A 27,726-nucleotide genomic window follows, 5' to 3' on the forward strand; every position below is an offset into this window, starting at 1 on the left:
ATAGGTTCAGTGTCAGAACTTCTGCCTGCTGAAGCGGTAAATGGGGGGCTGGGGAAAACAGGAGCCGACTGGAAAATGACAGCCTGTAAGGAGGTGTGGTGTCCATAGGTTCAGTGTCACAGCTACTGCCCTCGGAGGCATAAATGGGGGACTGGGGAAAACAGGAGCTGAATGAAAATGACATCCTGGGAAGGAGGTGTGGTGTCCATAGGTTCAGTGTCAAAGCTTCTGTTGGCTGAAGGCATAAATGCGGGACTGAGAAAACAGGAGTCGAATGAAAAATGACAACCTGGGAAGGAGGTATGTTGTCCATAGGTTCTTTGTCAGAGCTTTTCCTGCTGAAGCCGTAAATGGGGGACTGGGAAAACAGGAGCCGAATGGAAAATGACAGCCTGGGAAGGAGGTTTGTTGTCCATGGTTTCAGTGTCTGAGCTTCTGCTTGCTGAACCCAGAAATGGGGGGCTTGTGGAAACAGGAGCCGAGTGGAAAATGAGAGCCTGGAAGGAGGTGTGTTGTCCATAGGTTCACTGTCTGAGCTTCTGCCTGCTGAAGCCACAAATGGGGGGCTGGGGAAAACAGGAGCCAAATGGAAATTGAAAGCCTGGGTAAGAGGTGTGTTTTCCATAGGTTCAGTGTCAGAGCTTCTGCCTGCTGAAGCCGTAAATGGGGGCTTGAGAAAACAGGAACCTAATGGCAAATGACTGCTTGGGAAGGAGGTGTGTTGTCCATTGGTTCCTTTCAGAGCTTCTGCCTGCTGAAGCCGTAAATGGGGGTCTGTGGAAAACAAGAGACGAATGGAAAATGAGATCCTGTGAAGGAGGTTTGGTGTCCACAGGTTCATTGTCAGAGCTTCTGCCTGCTGAACCCGGAAAAGGGGCGCTGGTGGAAACAGGAGACCAATGTAAGAAGACAGCCTGAGAAGGAGGTGTGTCGTCCATAGGTTCAGTGTCAGAGCTTTTGCCTGCTGAAGCCGTAAATGGGGGGCAGGGGTGATCAGGAGCCAAATGGAAAATGCCCGCCTTGGAAGGAAGTGTGTTGTCTATAGCTTCAGTGTCAAAGCTTCGGTCTGCTGAAGCTGTAAATAGAGGGCTGGGGAAAATAGGAGCCGAATAGAAAATGACAGCCTGGGAAGGGGGTGTGGTGTCCATAAGTTCAGTGTCAGAGTTTCTACCTCCTGAAGCCGTAAATGGGCAACTGGGGAAAATAGGATCCTAATGGAAAATGACAGCTTGGGAATGAGGTGTGTTGTCCATAAGTTCAGTGTCAGAGCTTCTGCCTGCTGAAGCCCTAAATGGGTGGCTGGGGAAAAGAGCAGCTGGATGGAAAATGACAGCCTGGGAAGGAGGTGTGTTGTCCGTAGGTTCAGTGTCAAAGCTTCTGTTTGCTGAAGCCGTAAATGTGGGACTGAGAAAACAGGAGTCAAATGAAAAATGACAACCTGGGAAGGAGGTATGTTGTCCATAGGTTGTTTTTCAGAGCTTTTCCTGCTGAGGCTGTAAATGGGCAGCTTGGGAAAACAGGAACACCAGGGAGAGAGGCCCTCTGCTGCCCATGAGATGTCCCAAATATGGGCTGTGGGTTGGTTTGGGGGCCAAAAGGATGGTTAAAATTGGGGTGGCCTAGGGGACCTCCGGCAGAGGTGCGGTGATGGACACTGTTACCCCTGCAGGGTGCCTGTGCTCCACCCTGAAACCTGGGAGAGACCTAAAAATTACAGCTTGGGAAGGGGCTGTCATGTAGAAATCAGAGTGTGCAGTAGACTGGAAGGTGAAACTTCCAGATGCCGTGGCCATGCTGGTGGAAGGGATTGCCATGGAAGTTATTGGCCGCCCAGTTAAAATAGGGGGATTGATGGTAGGGACTGGAAGAGGGGTAAGTAAGTATAAAGGGGGGCTAGAATCTACACAAATGGGTGTTGGGGGTTCCTTTTCGTGGGATGGTGGCTGGAAGGAGAAAGCCTGGATGCTAGGAGGTGTGGGGAGGTCAGAAATAAGAGGTGTGTGGCCGTGACTGAATGAAAAGGGCCTTCATTCTTCTTTAGTGGAATTCCCAAAATGGGATCAGAAGCTGAAGGAGGAAGAGAATCAGCAGGACTGGCAGCTTAGGGACTGTGTATCTTGTTTCCTGATCAATGTTAGGTGTTGGGGAAGGTGGAGGGGCAGACAGGATGAGGGACGTGGAATATAGGTCGGCCAAGGCGGTGGTAGCAGCAGGGACCTGCAAAGTGTGAGTGGCCGTGGGCAGGGAGTCTGCAGTCTGTGAGGCAGGTGGGGAGAGAGAAGGGGCAGGCTGAGGGGCACTGCAGTCTTCCTTGACCGTCCTTATATGGTTCAGGATCTTGTTCCACTGACAGTCAGTGTTCTTCTCCAAGGTGCCTGGGTTTTTGGCAGCAGCTAAGCGCGGAAGCTTAGGAAGGGGCAGCTCACCTCGATCCCATGTCAGTGCCTCGATCCCTGACGGGGGCGACCTCAGCCCTGGCAGCGGCAGAAAAAGCGGCAGGGGAATCCCCCTTGCAGGGCCTACTGCTGGTAGATACCAGGGAAGAGGAGCTTTTTGATGGGATGTGTGAAGACTTTTCACGCTGCAGCTCCTCCCCAGCCATCAGTGAGCCTGGTGATTTGGGCCGGTGGTCTTCACCCAGCACTTCTTTTGTTGGCCTCTCCAGCAGCAGGGAGCAGCATGCGGTTGGGGCAGAGAACACCATGGCATGGGGTGGGACCTTCACCTCCCTCTCCTTTGGGGAAGGAAGTGGGAGGTGACTGGATGGTACCGGATTCCTAACGTTGACTACCTGCTCAGGGCAGAAGTAGTATTTGGAGTACTCTGATAGCTATCCTAATAGATAACATTTTGTTCATTTAAATAGTTTTAATGAGAGAGCTGGGAACTAGGGACACACAGCATCAAGGTTTTTATAATGCATTTTGTAAGAGTTCTTTTTAAGTGTGTACAAATATAGAAAATATATGCACTCATATACACCTCTGTTACTTAATTTAGTGCTTTACAAGAGCCCCTCAGTGAAGGGGTAGTAGCAGCTCTCAGTATCCTTCCTTTATGATGAACTTAATTTATGCAAAGTTACATCATAATTTATTTGTAACTGTGAAACTAGACTTAGTTATTGAGTAGACCCTCCCTAGAAACCTATGGCATTAATAAAACCAACAAAAATTTGTTCAATTTCCAATGATACACACACTACAGACTGAATTATGGGCCATCCATTTTAATGAAGGGAAGAAGTGCTGTAACAAATACAGAGCAAACGGAATATGAAGTTTTGTCCTCAATTAATATTAGTGATGGGTAAAGTGGGCTCCAGCACCTTCAAGGTAGCTGGAGACCATCATCTCTGTGTCATGGGCAGAGGGATGTTCAGCCAGGATGTCTTTCTCTGTCACTGAGAAAAATTTACATAATATATAATGATACTTACTGAAACAGATATGGGGCATTTGGGTAATTAGGAATCCGTTAGCATATTTTTCTCTCTTCTCTTTTTCATATATGTCATCTTTTTCAGCAGATGTGTTTGGCTAATATTGGGAGGTAACACGAGTAAGAAAGGATATGATAAGATTCCTTAGACATTCTTGTTTCTTAAAAAAGAACTGCTTCCTTTCTGTGTTAGAAGTAATTTCATATTCAGATGGAAAGCATGGCTTCCCGAAGCTGTTAACATGTTCACTTAGTCTTGGATGTGACCAGTAGCACAGAACTCTGGTGGAACTCAGTAAGACTCCAAATGGTAGCAAGTCAGCATGTCATGGAAAGCACACCATAAGCAGGGTAAAAACTATATGTGCAGGGGCAGCAGGAATGGTGGCAGGCACACATATTGCACGTGTCTCCTCTGCTCATGCGTACATTTTATTGTCCCATAAACGTTCCTTACAAAACGTAAGTTCAAAGATAAAATTATTAAGAATTTCAAGACAGCAGTAGCAGAGCATGAAACCAAGCAAGCGTGGGGCCTTCCTGAGCATGGTTCATGAGGGACGTGATAAACTGATAAAACAACCAAGGCTCTGAGATACCCACACCACGTCAGTGACAGAAGTCCAAGCTACAGATATTGAAGGAGCCCTCAATGCCGCTCAGGTACCGAAAGCCCTGTCACTGAGAATGAACCAAAATATAAATTTGGGAGGATAATTTATGGACATTTAGGACTTTGGATTTTTAACCCACAATAACAAGAAAACTTCATTTCAAAAGAAAGTGTGAGGTCTTCAAGTTTGTTCTGGTTATTGAGGGTCCTTTGTGGTTACATATCAATTTTGGGGTCGTTTCTTCTATTTCTGCAAAAATAGGGGATTTTGATAGGCATTGTATTAAATCTGTAGATAGCTTTGTATAATATGGACATTTTAACAATAGTTCATGAACATGGGGTATCTTTCCATTTATTTATGTCTTCCTTAATTTCTTTCAATAATGCTGTAGTTTTTGTTTGTTTGGTTTTTTTTTTTTGTGGTACGTGGGCCTCTCACTGTTGTGGCCTCTCCTGTTGCAGAGCACAGGCTCCGGACGCGCAGGCTCAGTGGCCATGGCTCACGGGCCCAGCCGCTCCGCGGCATGTGGGATCTTCCCAGACCGGGGCACAAACCCGCGTCCCCTGCATCGGCAGGCAGACTCTCAACCACTGCGCCACCAGGGAAGCCCAATGCTGTAGATTTCAGTGTACAAGTCTTTCATGTCTTTCGTTAAGCTTATTCCTAAGTATTTTCTTCTTTTTGATGGTATTGTAAATGGAATTGTTCTCCTAATTTCTTTTTCAGATTGTTCATTGTTAATGTACAGAAATGCAAGTGATGTGTATATGTTGATTTCTTACTCTGCAAACTTTGCTAAGTTTTATTCTAATAAATTTTTTGTGAAATATTTAGCATTTTCTATATCTTTTTCAATAGTTTCCCTTTCAGCCTAAGTGTATCCTTAAATCTAGGGGACATTATGACCTCCATCTGAGGCTTTCATCTTAATTATCAACTTATTCAGAGTCTTAGTTGGTTAATGTTCTCCTTATTGTTTGCCACTTTGGAGAATCCAACAAAATGTTCTACTCAAGGTGAGACCTCTTTTCTCTTCCACCTCTGAACCTGAATATCACTTATTACTTACTTCATTCTCTTAGAAGTTTAGCATTCGAAGTTTAAGTGGTGATCCTTCTTAAAAGAGGTCAATATGCTCACCGAATTCAAGACCTCTGGTGAGTTGTGTCAAGTGTATAGGAATCATATTGACTTCTTGGCTGTTAGCACCCCTGGAAACATTTCTAAAGTGGCATTTGAGCTTGATATTCAGGTTTATTGGACACCGCATTAAAGAGGTTAACAGAATAAGAGTAGGCTGGTCTTTCCTAAAGCAGACTTTATTCAAGAGTGACCTTGTAGCCACGTGCATCAGGCTCATCCTCATTGAGTCATTGAGTGCCCTCAACCCCCCTAAACTGTAAACTCCTTATAGACAAGAATTATATTTTATAGCTGTTGTTCCCCTTCCCTATGCCTAAACATGCCTGGAATAGAAGGTGCCTCTACGAACAGGTGTTGCTTTATTTTAAACTACATTAAGTACATGTATATGTTCATTTCCCCCTGGGAAAGGAGGCTGCATTCCACAGGATTCAAATAACAAGCCTTTAAACTTCTTTGAACCCATAGATATATAAGTAGTTGCATAACTATCCTCCCTCTATACAACTCTAAGATGATCATATCAAAGTATGGTCATTAATTGTTTTTAATTGCAAACAGATAATAAAGCAAAAGGAACTTATTCCACCAAAGTAAAGGCCAGAGTTCGAAAAGACAAATTAATATGGGATTTGTTACTATTCTAAATAGTAAAGAACACTGACAAGAAATATCACAGTGCTGGTTGCTATTATCATCTTTTCATTTTCCATTACAGTTGTTTATATTATCTTCATGGAGTTTCACTGAAGTTATCAAGGTTTTTGAATAGTCAAATTAAAGACCAAAATCCCTTGAAATGCCAATACAAAGAAAAATGAGTCAGAACATGAAAAAATGCTTTAGACAAGTTGACAACACATATTCTTTGCTCATTTCTCTTTTTGAGAGAAGTTCCTTTTTATTCGCACCCACATGTACAAGACACTGAATAAAATACAACCCCATCACTCGATGGTGATAAAAAAAGGAAAGACAAGCTGTTTCCAGAAAATTCCTCTATTTATTCCTAGTATCTTGTTGCATCTGGCCAAAAAGAGCATTTTGAAATATTCTCTGAAGTTTTGTATTTTATAATTTGCTTATTTATCTCAATGTAAATATTAAAAACACATGAGAAATATTTTGACATTTGGCATTTGACTATTCCTATCTATTTCCTTAATGTTTCCTTTGCCTCCTATGATGATCTTTTGGGATAGACAGCACATACCGCTCTCATACTCCCCAGACTCTACAGCCCCATACACATGCAAAATAGCTTGTGGGGATGTGTTAACATACACTTGGTTGAGGCAGGAAGGCTGTAGAATACATCGTTTATACACCTCAACATTTTAAGTGTTTTTGGAAAGTAACCCTAGTTTGAGTGCAAATTCCATCGATTTATCAAATGCATTTCAGGTATACCTAGATATGTCCAGTCAAATGGAAAGGCTATATTACTGGGAGACTATTTACATGAGCAAGTGAAAAGAAATCAGTGGAAGAATATATTATAACCAAGAGTCAGATATAATAGGTCAATCAAATAGAATGTAGATCCCAGAAGCATATCCACACGTATAAGGACAATTGAATTTTCAACAGAGGTTCAAAGCCAATTTAGAGGAGAAAGGATAGTCTTTTTGACAAATGATGCTGGAAGCATGTAGTACACGGATATTGTGCATAGATAGCCATATGCAAAATTAATGACCTCTGATCCCTACTTCACACCATATAAAGAATTAAGATGAAAACATGAATCTCTAAAACATGGACAGAATCTTTTTGACCTTGAGTTAAGCGAAGATTTCCTACAGATGATACCAGAAACAAGATCCATAAAGGAAAAAAAGTGATAAATTGGGTTTCATCTTTGGAAGCCATTATTAATAAAAGAAAAGCCACAGGTTGGAAAAAAATATTTACAAATTATATACATGAAAAGACTTGTATCTCTAACACATATAGAACTCTCAAAACTCAGTAATTAGAAAAAATTTTAAAAATTAACAGTATGGGTAAAAATATTTTAAAAGAGATCCTGCCAAGGAGGTGTACGGATGCAAATAAGCACAGGAAGTTGCTCACTGTAATCAATTATTAGCTAAATGAAAGTGAAAGCCCCAGGAGATAGCACTACATTCCTATTGAATGTCTAAAATTAGAAAAGTCCAACCACACCACGTATTGGTGAGGCAGTGTAGGAACTGGAAGTCTTTTACACTGCCAGTGGGAAGGAAAGTGGCATAGTCACTTCAGTCAACAGTTTGGCTGTTTCTTTATAAGTTGAACATACACCTACCGTATGATCCAGCCTTTCTGCACCTAGATATTTATGCAAGAAAAATGAAAGTATATGTTCATACAAAGACTTGTACATGGATCATCACAGCATCTTTATTTATTTATTTATTTTTTTTTTTTTTGCGGTACGCGGGCCTCTCACTGCTGTGGCCTCTCCCATTGCGGAGCACAGGCTCCGGACGCGCAGGCTCAGCGGCCACGGCTCACGGGCCCAGCCGCTCCGCGGCATGTGGGATCCTCCCAGACCGGGGCACGAACCCGTGTCCCCTGCATCGGCAGGCGGACTCTCAACCACTGCGCCACCAGGGAAGCCCTGCATCTTTATTTTTAATAGACAGAATTGTAACAACCTCAAGCACGCATCAACAGGCGAATGAATAAACGTACTGTGGTATACTCATACAGTGAAACACTACTCAGCAAAACAAAGTGATAAACTATTGATAGCCACAAAAATATGAATTACTCTCAAAATGATTACATTGAGTAAAAGAAGCCAGATAAAAGAGTCCTCACTGTGTGAATCCCTTTATATAAATTTCTAGAAAAATGCAAACACATCTATAATGATAGAAAGCATATCAGTGGTCATTTGGGGATGTGGAGGGGTGGAATGTGAGGGGGGAAAAGGGGCTTTATGAATGAGGCATAAAAACACTTGCAAGTGATGGATATGTTCCTTTTCTTGATTGTGTTGGCAGTTCCGTGGGTATATGCATAGTTCAGAACTTAAATTGTGTTCTTTAAGTATGTGCAGTGTACCGTGTGTCCGTTATATTTAACAGAGCCATTAAAAAAGGCTAAGAACAGACGTTTGTCTCGACAAATGTAGCAAAGAACAGAAAAGTCCAGTACAGTATGATCTCTGTCCATTGAATTTTCCTATACTTTTATTTCCCTCAAAAAATATATCCCAGTTCTTAAAAGAGATGGGACTCTTAATAAAAGGTAAAAACAAAACAAAACAAAACAAAAAACGGCAAAGCCATCAGCAGGGTGAGCTCCAGCTACTTTTCAATTGTGAGACACTAGGTGCACGGTGCAGACATGCCAGGATGTTTGTTCTTCCTGCACAATATTTTAGAGAGGATATTAAACCACCCCTGTTAAATGCCTGCAAGTGACGGCCAGAGTGGAGTTTGGAGAATGATGGCTGTGATCTTTAATATGGTTGTGCCTTTGTAAAGACTCTCACTCAGAATTTCCAGGGTAATTTTGGAGTCAACTTGTTTTTGTTTTTTGGATGATATATATGTCTAACTCACCTCAAGAATATATACACGTAGACTTGAAGTTAGGGACCAGCTGGTATAAATTTGTGTGGTTATCTCTTGACCTTACCTTGTAGCTTCCTTTTGTTCCCTGATTGTAGTTAAGCTTCATCTTCCCTCAAGGCCTTTGTATTTGCTGTTCCCATGTCTTGGAAATATTATTTACAGAAAAATTGTCCATAAATGATTCCTTTCTATTTGGCACTCATCTCTTAAAGATATTTTTTCCTTGATTGTCCTACGAGCCTAACTCAGTCCCAATTTATCAGATTACCTTACTTCTTTCACAGAATAATAATAAAAACAAATATTATCTTTGGTGTCTCTTTGTATTTAGATGAACTTCTTCCCAAAGAACTCAAGCCCCGCAGTGATAGAGGTTGTTACTTTTCTTATCCCTTATTCTGTGTCTTAGAACTGTGTCTGGCATGTAGTAATCACTCGAGGTCTGTTGACTGGGTAAAAAATATGTGAGTAGATGAACAGATTTGGAGTTATTTGAGGTCGCGCTTAATGACGGCTGGTGTTGGTGATTCAAATTGTAGGTTTTAGAGTTGGAAGTGATCTTGCTGAGTCTCACAGCTATGGCAAAACTCTCCCTACTGTAGCATCCCTGACAGATGATCAAGTCTGAGCTTGAATAACTGTATATGGAAGACTCTAACCAGGGCACCCTCCTAGCTCTCTTCAAGCACATCACAACCATCCAGGGGAGTTTGCTCCCAGTTATTCAGCTGTAATTAGGAGAAAACGGTTTGACTTACCCACAATCATCTTCTCTGAGTCTCCTTGTTCTAGTTCCTCGAGAATAGACAGGACAGAGTTTCCTCTAAATTACATCCTTTGGATTTGCATTCCTGCTTGTACCAAAATAAACACCATGCTATGGCAAAATTCCCCTTGATTGTCTGCCACTTATTGCTACATTGCTTGTTAGTGTTTAGAAATAATTTGTCTTAATGTTCTACATTATAACTGACGGAGTACCTAAATAAAAGAGATCTCGGGGTTATGTCAGAAGCAATCATACAGATATTTTAACTTACACTTTTAATGTATTTAATGCTGATGCTGTGTGGAATTGAGCAATATAGTCACCGCATTATTGCCATTGATGAAAAAACGTATTTATGGTAACTTTGAAAGCTTTACCTGATGCGGAAATTGTGAGCTACATCTTAGAGCTCTGAGCGTTTCTCAAAATGCTGTGATACGAAACACCTCTGCCTTTTCTTGTATTTCTGTTATGTTCAACTATTTCACAGAAAGCATTCTTCATATTCCTGAAATAATGATGGGCTTAGTTGAGATTCTTTTGGGACCTAAGGGACCAACATGTGTTCATAATAGTGTCGAGTTACACAGAGCCTGGATGTTTGGCTCCATACTGAAAGCCCCATGGAGTCGCTTTTTCACATCTGTTTACCAGTGTGTATGAATGGGAGAAAACCAAAGTTCTGGTTCATTTGATCAACGTGAGCCAAAGTCCTTTTACTTTTGCGGTGACAAACAAGTAAAGAGGTGTAAAATATCTGAAACCAGCCACTTAGGGTTTGGTAGAATGCTTAGAGAATATACAACAAAAAGAAAAACAAGTGAGTACTGCTGGCAAACTGTTTCAAGGACAGTTAACGAAATAATAATAATAGTAACAACAATAGTAAGGTTGATTTTAAAAGACTTAAGAGTGGCATAGATTCCTAACCACTCTACATGTATTAACTCCATGCCACAGCTTTGTAAAATGGGTGAGGTTATTAACCCCTTGTTTTTTAAAAAGGAAGTGAAACACAAAGAAGAAACACTCCTGAAGTCCCACCACTAGTAAGTGGTAGAGCTGGGGAAAAAAGATCCAGGCAAATTAATTTCAGAGTTAGTGCTCTTAACCAGTAGGTTACGTCCCACAGGTAATATTTGCACGTTTTGAAATCACTTTACAAATACTATTTCTACCCCTAAAGTACACAGGGAATACACAGGGAAATTGGCATTATAATTATTGTTATTTTTTGACAATAATCTGTTAACTTTTGGCAGTTCAATATCCTTCCCCAACTTCTTAAAAATTCAGCCTACAATCCAAAAACATAAGGGCTAGTGAAAATAAATGTCTTGGAAATCCAGTTCAAGAGCAACTAAAAACTAAGGCCCCCAAGGATGCAAAAGAAAGCAAAAGAAAAGAAGAGACAAGAAGCCCAAAGCCTATGATTAAGCTCCACGTTGTTAGGTAAAGGGGCACTTAATTAATGCTTCTTTAATACCTTGTGCACAGAGGCATGGCTCTACAGAAGCCAAGGAGTCTCCCTTTCATCACTGATTCATGGTATGCTTCTGGCAGGGTCACTTCCTTCTTTGACCCTCAAAGCTTTTCATCAATACAAAGAGGGAATTGGAACAAGGTTAGCTCTCACAAGCCAGCTCTCATGTTGTCTCGTGGTACCTGTGAGTCTAGGTAAGTGCTGAATGTTGTTAACATGACAGGTTATATTTTTCTTAACCATTTCTCTTCTCCTGATTTTTATGTAATTTCTAATACATAGTAGAATACTGGAAAAGAAAAAATACCAAACTGAAAAGTAACTGATACACTAACTTTCCATTCTCATTTCACTGCCAATTCAGCCAAAAGCCTTCTGTAGAATTCTGATGCAGACCATGAAAACACACTCTAATTGTTCCAAAGTCTTTGCCATACTTGGTAGTCCTGTGATTTCCATTGGCAGAACTATCTTGGACTGTCATCTGCAAATCTATGAAAAAGAAATTAAGTAATAGGAATTCATATCAATGGTATTGGAGAAAGAAATCCTTGAACTTATCTTATTGTGTGAACCTTCATCCATGTACAAAATCGACAAGAAAGGTTAAGCTTTAAAGGCAACATATTCCCATGAATAGAAGGGAGAACATAACACAAACAATATATAATGCTGAAATTATGTACATGCACATATATACAAGTGGTCTTGAAATATACTCCAGGATATTAATTGGATTAAAGTTTGGGGCACTAAAGCATTTTTTCTCATAGAGAACATTATGCTTTAAGACACATACAGACACACATATCTGCCCTGCTGGCCTCTCACAGTTTCAGTTGATTCCAATCATTTCCCCATATATTTATTCTCAGATTAGTGATTTTTGAACAGGTGTTCACCTCTTTAGAAATACCTGTGTCATGACCGCAGAGTACTCAGATATTTTATTGGCATTTGGTGGCATATGATGGGGAAACTGATGAGTTGTATGACAGGAGAGGTACAAGGTGAACCTTAGAGTAAGTAAGACTTTATGCATAGTTCTTAATCCCAAAAGGAATAGAGAAGGATAGCAGCAGCAGTCAATGGAATAAAGGACCTCTCAGATGAATCAGCATTAGGATAATTCATTGGTTACTGACTGTCCAGTCGGTTTAGGTTTTAATGAATTCCTGAGTGGCTGCATCATTTTATGAAAGGATCTACCTAACTATAGCTATGTCTTGCTGGCATTAGTTTAGATGGCAATAATATGCATAGAGAATGGCAATTCTGAATTCATGTCTTCCCCAAATTGAAGACGCTCGTTAAGGTACAAGTTTACCCAAGACCGAAACTGATTTATCCATACTATACTAACTGAGACTGTGTCTTGCCATTCTTGTTTGTTAAAGGAGATAACAAGGCTAACTTTGAGTAGAGTAATAGCAGAATACTTAGAAAATGCTTTCAGGTTAAGTTTTGTAAACAAAGTTCAGTGTTCACCCACCAAAAGCAAATCAGCTCATTTAGTATTGCAGGCAATGACTTCATACGTTTTCACTGCCACTAAAGGAATTGAAAACACCTGTTGGATATATTCCCTCCTAGAATGCCATTTGTACACTTATTCCTAATAGGACCTGTTATTTTAAAAGCAAACTCCTATTATATGGCGCAGAATAGATACTCAGTATTTTTAGTGATCACATGGTTTCGGGTTCTAAGATTTGGGCTCAGACTTGCATTTCAAGCATTGCAATCTGGGCTTGTTAAATGATTTCCTTGCCAGGAAAAATTGTTTATCTGAATCTAAAGCCCAGTTAAGTAAATGTGATAGTGGTGATAGTGGTTGATGAAGCAGACTAGCATAGCAGCTAGGGCAATTATGGGCAAGTTCCATTCAACCTCTCTGTGCCTCAGTGTCTTCCTCTGAAACTGAGTTTCTTCATCAATGGTGATAAATACTGGTACCAATCTGACAGAGTTATTGTAAGAAGTGAAGGAGTTCACAAATTTCCTAAAGGCTTAATGTTTGGCTTGTCGTTACTAAATGCTGGTAATTGTTAGTAAAACAATATCCCTCTATTATTTAGTCTATCAAAATAATAATGATAAGGGCATGTTATTTTAGTAGTTCTATTTTTTGGTCATATAGTTTAGACTAACACATATTGTTTAAATGTGAAACCAAGAAGAAAAACAGTTTTGTTTTGTTTTTTTAACCTGGTCAAGGAACCCAAATCACCTAATTCAGAAATGTTTCTAACTTGGCATCTGCTTTGAATCTGTCACAGCCAGAGAAAGTTTATTGTCTCAGAAAGTGACAGCCTTGTATTTGTGTAGCATAGAAAAAAAGATACAAGCTAGATAAGATACATACCCCTTATCCTAGTCCTGCCACACAGAGTGCAAAACTATTCCTGCTGGGTTCAAACATTGTGATCCAGAGCCTGCCATTGCCTATTATCAGGAGCAGCAAAGGGTAAGAACCGTATGTGTTTGCCCTTAAGTTGGTCTACAACACAGGTACTGTCAATCAGCGTCTGATAGTACCCTCCCCGTGGACAACCTTCTGTGCTCTTTTGAGCATGTTCAGATGGAGTCTACCATCAGTGTGGTGGGAGTTCACTTCGCTTCAAGTGTGTCCACGTTGAAGGGTGAAATTAACACATACTAACCAAATTGTGGCTGTCCAAACTAGGAAAATATTTAAAGAATCAGGACAGGAAGAATCAGGCAAATACTCATTTGGTGTCAACCCAATAAAAAAGCTTCCTGGTGAGAAAAAAATTGTCAAAGATGAAAGCCTAGAATACTGCCACTTTAGCCTAACCACAGTGTCAAAGCAAATAACACACAAACACACAAATGCAAAAGGAAGCCCTCTTCACACTAATGCCCCAAAGTCCTTTATGGGTCTTCAAATTGAGCGATTAGGTAGGTTGATGGTTGTCCTTTACGGATTGGGTCCACCTAACAAGACTGGTTACTAACAGAATATCTCTGTTTTGTCATTTAATAGACATCCCAACCTTAATATACCTTGCAATCAAATACACACATAGTCACTCATGCTTTTCCTGTAGACTTCCCAAAGCAGAAAAGGGCAGCTGCATTCTTCCTGGTGCTCAGTTACAAAATGTGATTCATCTTTGACTTTTTTCTTTCCCTCTCCTTTCACATCCAATACAGAAGCAAAATGTGTCAGCCGTATCTTTGAGATAGAACCAGAATTTGACAATTTCTCGATTTTCCCACTATTACCACTCAGGATTAAGATTTCATTGTCTGTCATCTTAATTATTATCCCTCTGAAATCTGTCCTTAACACAGTGGCCGGAGAACCCTTCGAGAATCTAAGTCAGAAGAATTATGTGACTTCAGTGTCTTCCCCTTCATCATAGTTGAAGCTGAAGTTCTTCAAATGCTGGTAAGTTGCTACATGATTACCCTCTGCATTATGTATCTGATCTCATGTCCTCCACCTCTACTCCTTGCTCACTCTTTTGCAAACACCTTATACTCTTTAGTCCTTGATGTTTAACAAGTATAGTAGGCAGACATTTTCACTTGCTGTTCCCTTTACCTGAATTGCTGTTCTCTTTAGTATCTACAATACTTATCCACTCACTTTTTTAGGTCTTTTCTCAAATATCACCGTCTCCATTATGAGGCCTTGCTTGGATTCCCTGTAATAACCTGCAGCCCCACTAATACACCCTACCTCCTTTGAAGCCTCCCTTCTGCTGTAGAATCTGTTGAATGAATGAATGCTGAGCTATATCTAATTCCCCAAAAAATAAACATCAACAGTAAACACTTGTTGAGAGACGGGTTCAGGGTATAAAGAATAAAAGAAGTGTAAATTCAGGCCTTACCATTCACCATCCATTCCCTAAGGGTTCTGCTATGGTTTATCTTTGAATAAAAAGCACAATTTGAGAAGACTAACTAATAGCTTAAATTCGTTAGAATCCCAGACCTTTTATAGTAGAAATGTGATAAAAATTGTTTCAGAGATTCTCAACAGAATGTTAGGAAATTGAAGCCAAAAAAGTATAAAAACGATTATATACCACGACCAAATGGGATTTGTGTCAGGTATTTAAGGCTGGTTCAACAGTTGAAAATTAATTAATATCCATCCAAGACCAAAAAGGAAAAAAAAACATATAAATACATGTGGAAGAAGCATTTGACAAAATCCAGCATGCACCCATGAGAAAAACTCTCAGTAAACTAGGAATAGAGAGGGACTTTCTTAACTTGATAAATACGATCTACAAAAAAACCAATAGCTAACATCATACTTACTGGAGAGAAACTGAGTGCTTTCCAACTAAGATTAAGCACAAGGCAAGGATATCCTCCTTTATTATAACTTTTCAATATTGTGCTGCAAGTTCTTCTACTGGAATAAGGCAAGAAAAGGAAATAAAATGTGTACAGATTGAGAAGGAAGACATAAAGCTGTCTTTGTTCACAGATGACATGATCATCTATGTAGAAAATCTTAAAGAGTTGACCCAAAACTCCTGTAAGTAATAAATGATTATAGCAAGGTTGTAGGATCCAAGGTTAATATACAAAAGGCAATTGCTTCCCTATATACCAATAATGAACAAGTGGAATAGGTTAATAAAAACCCACACTATTTACATTAGCACTGCCAAAAATGTAATACTTCAGTATAAATCTAATAAAATAAGTAAAACCTCTATAGAAGGAAAACTACAAAACCGTGATGAATGAAGTCAAAGAATAAATAAGTAAATGGAGAGATATTGCATGTTCATGAATAGGAAGACTCGGTATTATCAAAATGTCAGTTCTTTCCGACTTAATCTATAGAAATTCAGTGCGATCCCAACCAAAATCCCAGCAAGTTAATTTATGGATATTGGCAAACTGATTCTAAAGACCATATGAAGAGGCAAGAGACCCAGAATAGCTGTCACCTCATTGAAGAAGGACAAAGTTGAAGGAATGACACTACCCAGCCTGAAGACTTACTACAAAGGTGCAGTAATCAAGACAGGGTGGTATTGGTGAAAGATCAGCTAGATCAATGGAAAAGAATAATGAGCCCCAAAATAGACCCACATAAATACAGTCAACTGATCTTTGGCCAAAGAACAAAGGCGATACAATGGAGCAAAGATAGTCTTTTCATCAAATAGTGCTGAAACAACTGGATGTCCACAGTAAAAAAAACCCAAAAAACAAACAAAAAGAAAACTAGACACAGACTTTATATCCTTCATAAAAATTAACTCAAAATGAGCCACAGACCTAAATGTAAAACACAAAACTGTAAAACTTCCAGAAGATAACATAGGGGAAAACCTAGATGACCTTGGGTATGGCAATGACTTCTAAAATATAACACCAAAGGCACAATCCATGAAAGAAAGAATTGATAAGCTAGACTTCATTAAAACAGAAAATTTCTGCTCTGTAAAAATCACTATCAAGATAATGAAAAGACAAGCCACAGAGTGGGAGAAAACATCTGTAAAAGACTCATCTTGTTAGGATAAAGTGTCAACTTGCAAGCTTCTTACATGTGCAACTGGTTTAACTTATTTTGGTATGTAATGTGAGGTACAGACTTTAGTTTTAAATGGGTGTGTAGTTTTCTAGGCATCAGTTTTAAAGATTATACCTTGACTGTGTCACAATCAAACTTCCCAGACATACTTAGAACTATTTGTGGATATTCTTTTCTGTTTAATTTGTATATGTGCTCATTCAGGTAGTAATGCTACAATGTTTGAATTGTAGTGGCTTTATAGTTAAGTTATATAGCTGCCTGCTAATTAACAGATACTCAACTTCTAATAAAGTTGATTACTTGTACCTGAATGCTTCCAGATTATGTTCTTCATTCAGACTCTTTACTTTTCACTCAATATAACTTCAAAGCTGATCTACATTAAAAACTGAACTAAGGTGGCTAACATGTTTTAGTTTTCATCTATATTCCTAGATTTAAAATATGAGAAAGTAATAGAATGCAACATTTTTAAAAACCTCTAATGACACACATTTTCTATCTCTAATTAAAACAGAATACCCTGTGGAATATCTTTGCATCATTTACCCAGTTTCATTAATTCTGGCTGCTGCAGTTAATTTAAATTCACTCTGGTAAAATGAGAGCTCAGTATAAGCTTTTAGCATACTCAGTGAGACTTACAAATAGTCATCTGCTGGGTGGTAAACAGTAAACAGTCTTGTTTATTGCAAATAACCTTAGCCACTAATGTTACTTATGCTCCATTTAAGAATAAAGATGTTCATCTGAGATCACAAAACGATCTTTTTGTTAAAGCTAAAAGCAATTCTGCTTTGATTAGTTGCAAATATTACCTAACTTCTTTCTCCTTCTTTGATAGTTGTATAGAAATAAAACTAAATATAAGACTGTAAGCCAAACCCACTACAAATGAAACTGCGCTACACGCCCAGTATCTTCAGTGATTTCTAGATGATTTCTATGCTCAAACCTTCATTCTATCCTCTCTTCCTAAACAGAATTGTTTTTTATTTTTGGTTTTGAGTAAGTTTTATTATACAAGGGATTCATATTCTTTATAGAGAAATCATGTAATCAAATAATCCAAAAATAGATTAAAAAGCAGCCATAATTTCACCTCTCAGATATATTATCACTTTATCTATTTTATAGTATAGCTTTCATATATATATTTTTAACATCTTTATTGGAGTATAATTGCTTTACAATGTTGTGTTAGTTTCTGCTGTATAATAGTGCATCAGCTATATATATATATATATATATATATATATATATATGTCTCCCCATATCCCCTCCTTTTTTTGTCTCCCTCCCACCCTCCCTCTCCCACCCCTGTAGGTGGTCACGAAACCCCGAGCTGATCTCCCTGTGCTATTTGGCTGCTTCCCACTAGCTATCTATTTTACATTTGGTAGTGTATATATGTCCATGCCACTCTCTCACTTTGTCCCAGCTTACCCTTCCCCATCCCCATGTCACTAAACAGAATTTAAAGAAGTTAGCCAAGATAAAATAAGAAACTAATTTAGACTTAAGTCCCAAATTGACAGCTTCAATGATTTAGGAAAATTCCTTGACAGCTATACTGAGCCTCAGTTTTCACATTTGTAAAAGGGTGAGGATGAAAAACACTGATACTTCTGGAAATGCCTGTCATTCTGATTGGATATTTTTTAGATGTTAACTGAAATTTAAATGTATAAATTATAAAAAGAAGATGACAAAAAGGCCTATTATCATTTTATTACCCAGATAAACCCTGGTGGTGCACTGATAGGGGAAGTGTCTTCTCTAAGCAGTTTTCTTCATCCTGATTTCTGGACACTCCGTCCTTCAATGTGCATCTGGAGGCAGCGGATGACATTCTGGCAAGTTTTATTCAAATTCTTTATGCCTTGATTTTAGGAAAGAAGAATAGTAGCTGTGCTGAGCTCTGCCAGGTCAGATAGAATTTTGGAGTATTCTCTTTCTCTCTCTTGTAGACAGCCACTGTCATTTGGTAAGCCATAAGCCTTCCTTTGCTTTGAGTGTGGTTAGTGTGTTTGCTGGATTTCTAAAATATATTTTTAGTGTTTACTTGTTTAGATTGAAAAGATGGGGCTATATATATACATATATATATATATGTATATATATATATATATATTTTTTTTTTTTGCAGTACGCGGGCCTCTTACTGTTGTGGCCTCTCCCATTGCAGAGCACAGGCTCCGGATGCGCAGGCTCAGCGGCCATGGCTCACGGGCCCAGCCACTCTGAGGCATGTGGGATCTTCCCGGACCGGGGCACGAACCCATGTCCCATGCATCGGCAGGCGGACTGTCAACCACTGTGCCACCAGGGAAGCCCTGGGCTATATTTTTAAAAGTTTATCCCTTTATTTTGGAAGGCCTTTGAAGTTGTGACATTGCATGCAAGAGAGCTAATGGAATTCTGGACTCCATATATTCATTTTTACCTCTTTTTTTTTTTTCTCAGACTTTGAACCAACAATGGCTAAGAATGAAAGGAACTCAGACCCCAATTTTTTTTCCCTTGTAAAGCACAGAGAATATGGGAAAAAATGAAACTGGGAAATTGTTTTGCTCCTCTTCTTCCTCCTTTTTGGTCAGTTACCTGAGTCGTCCAACTTACTCTGTATTTCTAGCCTGGCTTCAGAAAGACCTGAATTTGATGAACTACACACTGTTGGAGTATTAGATTGCTAGAAGGAGCCAAGATCCAGACAACCTTAAATGGCGGCTTCATGGAATTATTTTCAAGAAGGATGGTCTAGCCAATTTCCCAACTTCCATTGTGAAAGGAGTTCCCTATTCCTAAGAAAATGGACCTATGTCCTTCTGTGTCTATGACACAGAAGTTGGAGATTTATCCCAGTGCATTTATATATGTATATATATTAAAATTATGTATATATATGTATATGTTTATATATATATATATATATATATATATATATATATATATATAATGCCTAATGGAAATATCTCTGATGGTCTATTTAGTGTTTTTTCTTTAATTTTACTTATAAAATTGTGACCATTTTTTAACTCAAAAGAGGAGAACCTTAAAAATTAATTAAAAAGACATTCTCAGTAGTCTAAGGTTCAGAGTGACTTGGCAGAGAAAATTGCTGAATGGTTAGATAACAGTGCTGGTATGCTTGGCTATTGTAACACTTTCCATTTGAGTTTCTCTTCCTTGAAATTACAAGAACTATATGACTCAAGAGAAAGATCGATAATTAGGAATATTCTGCTTGCTTTTTATATAGCCTATTGAAGAACATTTTGATTAATTATTTGGAGGTCATAGGAAGGAACCTTCATGATCTCACTTTTGAACAAGTAGTGTGGCAACACAAAGCTATGACATAAAAAGGAAATTTGAAATGACCTATTTCTTTTGACATCTCAATCCAGATATCTGTCAGTAAAATGAGTCACTTTTCAGTCAAATGGGTGGTCAGCAATATAATTTTTTATTGGGAAGCTGAAAGACGCCATTGCCAAGCAGAGCATCTGCAGTGTTCACATCTATATTTGAGCATCTTTTGTTTTCCCAAGGGGTACAGATGAGAAGAAGGAAGGCAGAGAAATGCACTTGCGTAAAGCTTTTCAAGGTGGATAGAACAGAGAGCATTCCCAGGGGCAGGTCAAGTTCAACCCAAGAACAACTCTCTCAGTGCTTTCACAACTAGTTAAAATACAAGACCAGTAGTATCTCAGCTCTCAAATCAGTGCTGAAATCCAGCAGAAGGTTGTTAATATTGATACGGTTAACATACATCAAATAGGATTACTGAATTTTCTGAATCCAAAAGTTCTCCACAGTGTTGACATTTCCTTACTGAACTCCCAGGATTGTTTGGTTTCAAAGGCTGTTGGGCTCAAGTCGCATTTTGTTTTAAATAACCCTCCATAAAAAGTTCAGCTTTCAGTCTAATACGATTGAAACCCAGCTTGAGTGTGTTTTATAATGCACTGAAGTGGAAAGACTGGGCATTGAATTATTCAAAACATGGTAGGCGACGGAGTGCTATGTGGGGAGGAGGTGATCAGAGAAATCAGTGAGACTTGCTATGTCTTGTTGTCTCATTTTATTTACCTGTTAGAACTCTTCCAAATATTAGAGGAAAGAAATCAATATCAATTTTCACCTGTCACGTTCCACACTTCAATGATTAATGAATGTCAAATTTGACCACAGTTTTCTGTACCACCTGCTCTGCAATAATATTTCTGAGCCTTTATTAAAAATGTAAAATTGTCATTGGATTTCCAAATATGATTCTGCAGTGGCTAATTCAGCTTGTTTTATTAATAAGCAAGTTCTGATGAGTAATACTAATTTAATACGCCTGCATGTAAGGTTAAAGTGTAAGTTATTCCCGCCGAAGGTGATGAAATACGACTGCGATGTGGCGGTAGGGCACTCAGCTTCCTGAACGAATCCTGTGAGCACACAGTTCTTGGGAGAAACCAGTACTTCATATAGTAGCAAATCTGATACTATTTTGCACGTCTCCTGTAGCAGTGGAATGCACACACACACACACACACACACACACGATCATGGGTGAAAAAACACACGTGCGCACCTTAGATGCTTACATTAATTTCTGAATATACTTCTCTGGAAAGAAAAAGCTTTACTGACGATTTGTATTTTTATACTTTATTATTTCATCCATACTAAAAACACTTCATGAAATCACTTCCTGTTTTGTTGTCCATGGAATACTTTCAATTTTGAGATGCTAAATATAAATCGAAATAATGATTATAGTCCTTGGCCATGAAAGACTAAGTTACAGAGAACCCGGTGACTGGCGGTCAGAGCTGCCACGGAATTATTCTCTGCTCCAGAGACCATTAGAATATCACTGTGTACCCACTTAAGGATAGAATGATGCTACTGAGAAACTAGCTCTCTTTTATTTCTACTAAAAGGAGAGAAGAGTAGGGGACCTTGGCTGCGTGAGTGTATGAGACTTTCTCTGTTCTGTACAATAAGCCAAAAACAACACATGAAATAGCCTCGCGCCTTTTGTCTTTTGTACCCAGCTCTTTCCTGTATTGCTCCTGATCAATTATACTTAAATCAACAAGAGTTGCTTGAACATTTTGACAGTTATGTTCCCCATACCCTGAAGCATTTTTAAAGGGTTACTGAGATAAAGCTATTTCAAAAAATACTCCCTCCGAATTTTTTCAGGGTGGCATCAATGAAAGTAACTTAGAGGAAAAAAACTCCACCTTGAGTTCCTGGCCTACCACTCTAAGGCCAGGCAAGCATAAACCTTCATAGCAAAACCTAAGTTTGCTCCCAGTTGAGAATTTGGTTTCCATGGTCTTATATAAAAAAGTATATGGAGACTTTAATTCCCTATAAGCCCTTTCCAAAGAGTAAATACAGTTCATCGTTTGTAAGAGATGATGAAAATTACAATTTTGTTGAATAGGTGGAATATATATTATATATAATATATATATATTTATTTTAATATATATATATAAAATATATAAAGTTACTATTCAGAGTCCTAAAACATGGATTTTTCTTACTTACCAAGAATGAACAGTAACTTGATCTCTAAACACAATAAAGCACCTGGTCATAGCAGAATCTTAACAAATATTTGATATCAGAATGAATTCACTGTTCAGGTGTAAAGAGGGAATACCTTCAGTTTTCCTCTTTCTGGCACCCCATTATCGCATCCTGGACAGAGGGGATTTTCTTGACTTTAATCTAAAGGAGAAATGTTCACTTTTGTTAAGATGGAAATTGACAAACTCAGTAGGCAGAGGCGCTGTTTTTGTTTGGCTGAATTCATGTTTCTAGTGATAATTCAAGGTGTAATAGGGTTTTCTCTGCCACTGCAAAATCTGAAAATGATAAGCATCTCACCAGAGTTTCAGGATGGCCCATTACCTATTCTGTGGAAAGGATATTCAAAATACCATGCTCCATCAATGTCTTCTTTGACTTATTAATCAATGGACAACTACTGAGTTATCTTATCCTTGCTTCAAAAAAAAAAAAGAAAAGAAAACCACAAACACAAAAAAAACTGTTAACGATGAAAACGTATTATGCCAGGCCTTACTATGGCCTGACTTGGAAATTTAGTTTCAGAGGCTTTTGTGAATAAACCAAGGAAAGAGGACCTAGGTGTATCTTATTCCCACAGGTCGCCAATAAATATTTGCTTAACGGAGAAAAAATTAATATATAGTGTAGGAGAGAACCTGACAGATGCTTAGCATTATTGAGTGATAGCAATGCCCAAACTCATCTGTGATCAAACACTATGAAGTATCCTCCTAAGGATAAACTTATTACAAATAAGAAGTGAACATTCAATTATGAAGATACTTTCAGTTTCAGCTCTGATAGGTAAAAAGCTTGGAAGTTGTCACTGTATCTTGTCCTTACAAGATAATGCTGTAGAGAATGAAAATCAATGACTTTTCTCAGACATGATTAATAAAACATGTAACTACGAAAGAATTTTAAAACTGTAATTATGTATGTGTATATATGTTTCTCTGAAACATCTGGGTCAAAGAAAACTGGGGCTATCAGTATAAACTCATTTACCTCTATCTCTTCTTACCTTTATTTCCTCCCAAACTTACCAGTATCCATCCAACTTGAAGGATACAAGTGATTTTTATATACTGTGCAAGGTTTTTTTCTTATTCATATGTCCGTGTTTCCCCAATTCTCTAAATTATTGTCTACATCTTTAGTATCTCCTTTATCGGTTCCTCCATTTCAACATATAAAATAGAAGTCCTTCTCATTCTAAAAACTTCTTTTTTTCTAATTATTTTCTCTTTTCATCCAAACTCCTTCAGAGCAGCCTATTCCCACTGTCTTCACTAGCCCCGCCTGGCCCCCACAGGCAGCGCTATGCCCTCAATTTATTGCAGTCTGGCTTTCTTGTCCACCACCTCACTGAACTGCTCTAAGGTCACTGGGGACCTAACTGCCCAAATCCAATGGACACTTACATTCTCTGAAGTATGACGCTGTCATCTACTTCCTCCTTCTTGAAACTCTATCACCTCTCTCCTTCCCAGAATTCTTTCTCTGCTTATTACTTAAACGTTGTCAGTACTCACAGTTCTCTGAAATTTCATCCATTTTCATGATTGTAATGACTGCGAAGTGCTGGTGACATTCAAATTTTTATCTTTCCATGTCTTCACGTGCATGTCGAGTTACCTATTTGTCTCCTGAATTCTACAGGTGCTTTCAAATTCTACATGTCCAGAACTAAAGTCTTTTCCCCAATTCAGTTATTTATCCCCTATTTCCAAACTCAATGATACCACCACCCAACCTTAGTCACACGGATGGGGGTTCAGCCTCCACCTCCTACTTCTTCCTTACTTCCCAAGATCAAGTCTTGCTTCTAATTTCCTAAATAAAATTAGAACTTATTTCCTCCCTTCATATATACCTTATTTCAGACCCCTTTCTATTACCTGGTCTAGAAGTTACCAAATTGCTGTTTGGTGGAACCAGTTGGTAGACACTTCTATGAAAAGAGGACTCTACAGACAAATAGATTTGCGGGTGGCTGTGTACCATATGCCTGCTGTGACGATCCAGAATGCACATTAGCCTACAGCAGCCCCGAGAAGCTGTACAGTAAAGAAACCTCCTCAACTTCACTTAAGCCAGGTTCTCCCTTCTGCCGACCTATAAACCTTTCAGTAGGGACAGGAGAGGAGGTGGCAGCATGAAAGTCCCCCTCGAAAATAAAAAACACTGCTCCTCAGAAGAGTGGGGCATAATTATCTCCAGGCTTCTTCAGATTCCTCATCCATACTGATGTCAGTGGTCTAAAATGCCACCTGAACTTTTCCTTTCCATTCTTAGCTATTTTCTGAGGAAACCAGCTCCACGCACATGGATGGTTAAGACCCGCTCTCCTCCTCCTCGCTGCCTCCTTTAGGGGCACTTGCCGCTGCCTAGGGACACTGCGCTGATCCTCCAGAGCCTGTGCCTGTGGCTCCGTAACACACCCCTCGCACACTCACGGCTCTGGACTTCTGCTGTCCACTCTGCCTTGAGTATCCTTGCCTTTCACCGGCTGACTCACCAGTTTCTCACGAGTCCTTTAAGACTTAGCTTAGGGACTGCCTCTTTCGATGACTTTTCTTTGCCTCACAGCTCCCCCTCTTCTTCCACAAACGATGACTAAACGCCCTGAATATGCCCGTCATAGCATGTCACGTGCAGGATGAGACATCTGCTGTGCGTCTTCCCCTCTCACTCCACTGCTAAAGGGCCAACACTACATCTTGCTCATTGTTTCACTCCTCTAACACACAATCCATGACTAATGAACTAACTAGTACTCTAGTAGTCCTCTTAGTAACAATCAGGCAGGACCTTTGAGAAGAAATCTGACACTCCAGCTTTTCTCTGATCTCACCTTTCAGTCTGACTGAACTAAAGACTTATCTGTGCATATTTTACCAGGGAGACATAATTTAATCCAGAGATGTGTCATCACATACTCTTACATACTCTGCTGTTTAAAAATTCTGCTCAGATGGGGGAAGGAGACAGGTGTGCTCTCTGACAGCCCCACTGTTTTGCACTGCCAGTGCTCACTGGCTTCTCTCTCAGTGCCTTCCTTAAACCCTTCTTAACAACAAGGAAACAGAATAACAAAGTGATTAAGAGCCTGGGTTCTGCCTATCTGTGAAACTGAAGCACAATCAAGGAAATAGAGAATAGACTGGTGGTTGCCAAGGGGGAGGGGGTGGGAGAGGGTAGGATTGGGAGTTTAGGATTAGCAGATGCAAAGTGGTATATATACAGGATGGATAAACAAAAAGGTCCCACGCGGGACTTCCCTGGTGGTGCAGTGAATAAGAATATGCGTGCCAACGCAAGGGACATGGGTTCGAGCCCTGGTCCAGGAAGATCCCACATGCCGCGGAACAGCTAAGCCTGTGTGCCACAACTACTGAGCCTGCGCTCTACAGCCTGCGAGTCACAACTACTGAAGCCTGTGAGCCACAACTACTGAAGTCCATGCACCTAGAGCCCGTGCTCTGCAACAAGAGAAGCCACCAATGAGAAGCCTGCACACCACAAATAAGAGTAGCCCCTGCTCACCGCAACTACAGAAAGCCCGCGTGTAGCAACGAAGACCCAACGCAGCCAAAAATAATATAAATAAATACATTTATTTTTAAAAAGTGGATGTATTAAGAAAAACACCAAAAGGTCCTACTGTATAGAACAGGGAACTATATTCAATATCCTGTGATAAACCTTAATGGAAAAGAATATGAAAAAGAATGTATATAAATGTATAACTGAGTCACTTTCCTGTGCAGCAGTAATTAACACAACACTGTAATTCTACTATATGTCAATAAAAAATACAATTTAAAAAAACTGCCATAAAAATCATCACATAAGGGGGACTTCCCTGGTGGTCCAGTGGTTATGACTTCGCCTTCCAATGGAGGGGGTGAGGGTTCAATTCCTGGTCGGGGAGCTAAGATCCCACATGCCTTGCGGCCAAAAATCCAAAACATAAGACAAAAGCAATACTGTAACAAATTGCATAAAGACTTTAAAAGTAGTCGACAGCAAAAAAAATCTTTTAAAAAATCACATAAATCAGAAACAAATGAAACATAATAAACTCCATACATTAAAAAAAAAAAAGAGCATGGGTTCTGGTCACATCCCAGCTTCCCACTTGGTTACAGCTGTGTAATTCTGGGCAACTCACATAATGTCTCCTCAGACTCCTCATCTATAAAATTGGGATGGTAATATTTCCCTACCTCATAGTGTTGCTGTAATCCATAAACACGGTTAAGTGCTTTGGTAAATGTTTGATGCTCTCTGGTTATTGTGAATTAAAATATGTCCATGGCTTCTGGCCATATGATTTATAATAGTTTGACAGTTAACCAAATGGTAAAACGATTCCATTTATTATTCCCATCTCTTTTTACCCCTTACCCTGTTTTGTTGTTTACGTATTCTCCCACCACAGAGTGTTAGTTCCAGGAGAGTAAAGGCTTTATTTTGTTCACTGCTGAAAGCAATAGCACCCAGAAAAGTACTGTACATATGAAGCCCTCAGTAAACACCAGCTGAATGAATGGTGCAAACTGTCACAAGGAAAAATACACCAAAACTTTCATTATAATAAAAAAGTATAGATAAATCTTTCTCTAATGGCTTCCAGTCAAGTATTTCAAAACACCATATGCTATAGTAAAAACATAAGTAATTTATTAAAATTTGAAGGCAAAAACATAATTTTAAAAGATTTAGACCTATGTTAGGCGTGATGGAATATGGATGCTTTCTGGAAATTCACAATCAGATCCAAGAGTCTCACTTTCAGAATGTTCTAGTAGACTGAGTTTACTTTTAGTTGTCTTTGATGAAACAGTCACTATTGTACAGAAATTTCTTAACAGAAATGTGTTTTTTCGAAGACTCACTTCTAATTGGTTCAGTAAGCAAAGAATTATTTTGCCCAATTCCTTTGCTTTTCTGCTTTACAGGTGAGTCAGAGCAGGAATGCAGGTCCTTCCCAGGTGGTTTCTTAGCAGAGTCGTTTTTGGTATATTATGCTTTGGTCATTTTCTCTGAAGAAGACCTGCTATTTCTAGGTAATTCCTCTTCTTTTCTTTGACTTCCAGTTGCAGAAATGACGTCTGCTGAAGAAGAACACGTTCTAGCATTGAAATCTTCAAAAGACTCCTGCCGCTGCTCTGGGACTATGACCCCCAGGTTGTCTTTGGAAGTTTCTAAGGCCTCCTGAGTAGAGACTGGGACATGGAAGGAGTCAACAGGCAAAGGAATCCCAGCATCACCTGTAATTTTCTGAAACTGGAGGGAAAGACAAAAGACAAGACAAAAATTCAGTGATGAACAAAGCCAACCATTAAAAAGTAGAGTTCAAAACTTCAATGTTACTCTGTGATCTTATTATTAACATAGTCAATTGATTATTCAGAAGATTTCAGAGCCAGTTTTTTTCTAATTATATCTTGCCAAGTGATTCTCAGCTTAACCTAGCTATATCCAAGGCTATGTCTGCTACATTTTCAGACTTTGGTGATTGGGGTAGTTATTACCCATTTCCTTTCCCTCACTAAAATGAAACCCTACTC

The 27,726-nt window shown here is 39.2% G+C and overlaps 1 long non-coding RNA gene across 3 annotated transcripts in view; it reads left to right on the plus strand.

Annotated features, from left to right (window-relative positions):
- Positions 1–27,523, plus strand: part of LOC307070061 — a 74,500-nt gene extending 46,977 nt beyond the window's left edge. For all 3 annotated transcript variants that reach the window (XR_013811523.1, XR_013811524.1, XR_013811525.1), the window contains 2 exons: positions 14,341–14,437; positions 27,253–27,523. This is a non-coding gene — a long non-coding RNA (uncharacterized lncRNA). The remainder of the gene's footprint in view (positions 1–14,340; positions 14,438–27,252) is intronic.
- Positions 27,524–27,726: the final 203 nt, after the last annotated feature.

Source organism: Hyperoodon ampullatus, assembly GCF_949752795.1.
Source record: "Hyperoodon ampullatus genome assembly, contig: scaffold_370, whole genome shotgun sequence".
Taxonomy (NCBI): domain Eukaryota; kingdom Metazoa; phylum Chordata; class Mammalia; order Artiodactyla; family Ziphiidae; genus Hyperoodon; species Hyperoodon ampullatus.